We start from the raw sequence: 4,152 nt of genomic DNA, 5'->3' as shown, positions 1-4,152 counted from the left end.
GTATACATGTATATTTATTGTACATTTTTATTCAGTTCTACAAATTTCAGGAAAGTGTTTCATCAACAATTAGTATCACGCCAAAGCAGGGCGGTGTAACGCACAGTATGGCTGTGCTCCCTGGCAGTCACTCTTTGTGGCATCAAAGTTTTCACCCTGCCTGAGTTAGTCACTTGGAAGCGTCTCCACCACAGCCCTGGCTGACCCAGGGAGAGGAGGGATGTGCCGTCCAGGGCACAGGCTCACGAAGACAAGGCGGGAGAGCGCGGGCCGCTGGCCGATGGAAGGAGCTAGGCTCGGTGCTGGAGCGGCGGGAGGGCGGTAGAGCAGGAAGAGGGGCACACCTCCCTCCCACACCTCCCACCGCCTGGGCGGGGGCAGGGGCAGGGGCAGGGCAGGGGCAGGGGCGCTGGCGCCAGCGGGCGTCATCAGCCGGGACCGTGCTTCCACCTTGCTGCCCAGCCACTGCTAGTGCTGGAGAACCTGCAGATGGCCGCTGCCGGCCAAGGCCAATAACACTGGGCAGCTCTCTTCACCCCACTTCTCCCCAGCTTTGAGTTTATTTTAAAGCTCCTGACCCAGTGGGTTCCCTTACGGCTCCCCCATGTTGTAATGTTCGCTTGCTTGTTTAATTAGGTTCATTTAGCTTCTAGGCTGTGCTGGAAAGTCAAACCACAGTAAGGCATTCAAGTCAAGCGTCCCCCCAGCACGACCAGCAGGATCCCAGCATGAAGTCTGAGCACCTCCACTCCCTCCTGCCTCCCTGCTCCACCAGCACGCTCTGGGAGGCCATAAACAGTTTTTCTCTTCCTTTTTCGTTTGATATTTCAGACCTGGTGCTAACCACTCATTTCAGCCTTTCCCTTCACTACTTTTAACCACTGGAGCTCTTCAGTAAACAAGTTCTATGGATGCTTTGCAAAGGTGCTGAGGGAGAATAGAAGTGACAGCCATCGCGTCTCTGTGTCCTTTGCTCAGAGTCTCATCTCACCCAGATGCTACACAGCGTGATAGACTCATAATTAGTTTGACCCAGAGAATCTGACTCCTTCCAAAAGTGGTTCTGAGAAGAGCAACACAAATCACCTTATAGTAAAAGCCACTGTTTATTGAGACAAACTAGGTTCCATCCATTCAATTGGATGGTTTACATACTTAGTCTCTAATCACTATACAAATAAAGAATATTTTTCCTTTAATACAGCAGTCCAATCATTGCGTCATTTCAGAAACTAGCTTAGAGTATTTAGGCAATATCTCCAAGGTTAGCAGCTGGTGAATTGCAATGACAGGATTTGGAGTCAGGTATCCCAGACAGGCTAATCCTAGTGCCTGCCCTGCCTACGAAACCATCATGAGCCCCTGATGCAAGTGGTGCTAAATCACTTATTGTGGAGAGGGACAGGAATATGTTCATAAAACAGCAGCAAGGCCAGTGCGTGGAATTCAGAGCGCCACAGGTATGAGGAAACAATGCCTCAGTGAGCGAGGCATGTGGGCTTGAGCATTCAGCTCACTCCTATCTGTGTGTTCCTTAGATGCATTCTTGTCTTGGGATACTACATAATTTACATATTTGCGTTTTAATCGCACTGCTGGGACTATTTAAAGTACAGGACAATCACTCTTCTCACAGCTTTATTAATACATTTAATTATTATAAAAACCATTAACTCAGTACTGTGTTTGAGTCTGGCAAACTCCTTTCCCTAAAGCGCCATTTCTAATTTCTGATCTTCACATTCAACAAAGCATGTGACTGCCACCCCCACCCCCCAATCATGACACATTCCCTTAACTTCCCTAAACCCCCACTGTAATGTGCTCTTGACCTTCCAAGACCAGTAAACATCAGCAGCAGTCCTTGAGCAACTCAATTGTAGGAGGACCTCTCCCTTGAAAGACTTTTTCTAGATGTCTTCAACTCTATCCCTTCAGTGCCCCATAGGACACCCTTCCTGCCCCATGGAGGCCTCTCCAGCCTCTACATTCCATTCCATTGCTGTTTACTATCTACTATCTACTACAATGCTATATACCACTAGCTTATTCCTTTGTACCAGTTATCACTTCATTAGCTTTCCCTGAATTATGATAATTTAATTGGCAAAAATGGGATGGAAAACAACACAGGAGTATAAAGCTGTAAAGAAGGTGGCAAGGGGTGTTCAGCAGAGGAAGGCACTTGGGGAGTTAAAATAACGGTTGTCATTTTGGGCAACCAAGTGCCCTAGAGGCTGACTCCAAAGTTGGCTTATATGCTGTGTAGCAACACAACCTATGTCCATGCCCTGTCTCATCTAAGGCCCAATCAACCTTTTGGAGACTTCATTCTGAGGTCCTATATTTCAGAGCTAAGCTTGGAAAAGGCAGCCTGGCCTCGCAGATGGTGATGCAAGCAAGAGGGAGGAGCAAGGCCGATGTCCTTTACACTGATGACTGTGACTAGAGGAGACACACACACACACACATACACACACACAGGGAACATCAGCATGGGCCAACCACATCCCTGGGAAGCCAGCCAGTGGGCCAGCCTCCCTTCTCCAGGCCAAGAAGGGCTGAATCCATTGTGACAAGCTATGTGTCAAGCAGACAGAGCAGGTGATGTAAACAAGGGGACCGGGAATGCAGCAGCTAGGAGTACACATGCAAACTGTAGAGCTCCTGCTGCTCTGCGGAGAAGGAACCGGTGACCTCTCAGTTTAGCCAGCTGTTACCACGTACAATGTGGTCAGCATTGCCAGCGCCTCTGATTTTTTCAGAGAACTCAGAAACCTGGGTTTTTATGTAAAGTGTCTGCTTTTAAATGTTACTGACAATTTTAAAATAATTTTAAACTATGTGTGCCCTTGACTACAGACACACAGATGGGACCCATGGCTTACCAGTTTGCAATCCTGTCCTGATGTGCCAAATCAAGCTGCTTCTTCTTTCCCTTCATCCAGTTATTCCTTCGCGCTGTGCTCTCACCATAGCTTCCACCCCTTCCCCTGGGCTATTCCTCTGCCTTCTCTGTTATTGACTCACATCATCCTACTTCCTTCAGTCCACACCCTCGCTCCTCTCTAAATGCTACCCTATAATGATTGCATAAAAAACCCAACCCCCCAAATCAACAAAGCAATTTATGAAAAGTCAAAATGAGTAAGACTTTTAAGCCTTACATTAAAAGCCACCTAGCAGACTCCTCCGTCACCTGTAAGCGACTGGAGACACATAAATATTTCCAAAGCTCATCTTTGAATTGAATGTATTTTTTATTCCTATTTGATATCGCCTCATACATACATTATCTTCTCTTTAAGTTCTGGAAGTGAAGAACCCTGTCCCCTTCCCCTGTTCAACCCATCGCTTTCCCAGTGGCCCAGCTCCTCTGCCCACACAGCTGCTAACACTTCAGACCCCTGTGGGGAGTTAGCTCACAGTGGCGCCCCCTGGACCTCCCGGGGGTGCAAACCCTGTCTGAAGACCTGTGGTCATGACTGGAAGCTCTCTCAGGGAATTTGTATACATTTATCCAGCACCTCAGTGACCCAACTCTCCACCAACACTAAGGCATTTTTATCGCTCACATCCTGGATTCTTTCCATTTTCTGGTCATTTCACAGGACTACAATGTCAAAACCAGGGCCAACCTTGAGTCGAGAGACAGTAGACAATGACCATATACCAAGATTTACCAAAACATCCAATAGAAACTGAAAACTTCCCCACCTGTTCACGATGGCTGAAACCTCTGGCCCAGTTTTTCATTCCACCTCGAAGGTACAGGAGTCTGTGCCCCGGGAAAAGCTTCGGCAAACTCCATTCCATCCTAAGGGGGCTGTGCCCGGTGTCAGGCATTCTCCTGAAAGCCAAGTGTGACAATGGGAGAAAGGGAAGACCTGGTGCTATGAAGGAGGTGGGAGGCCCACCGAGGCACCTGAGATGAGAGACGTGCCAGTAGCTGCACTATTTTGCCTGCATTTCTCGCCCGCCCTGTTCCCCCTCTGTTCCTCCTCCAGCCCTGGAGCACGGTCAGTATTTCTGCCTGCCAGTATCAGAGAACTGGGGAAAATATTTATCACTACTCCCATCATTCAGACAAGATCAAAACCCACCTTCCACCCCCACAACTCTGCACCACCCTGGCATTTACAACATTTACAC

This window comes from Miniopterus schreibersii (genome assembly GCF_964146895.1).
Source record: "Miniopterus schreibersii genome assembly, chromosome: 7".
Classification (NCBI taxonomy): domain Eukaryota; kingdom Metazoa; phylum Chordata; class Mammalia; order Chiroptera; family Miniopteridae; genus Miniopterus; species Miniopterus schreibersii.
The sequence above is the reverse complement of the archived record's forward strand: the minus strand, read 5'-3'. Positions refer to the sequence as shown.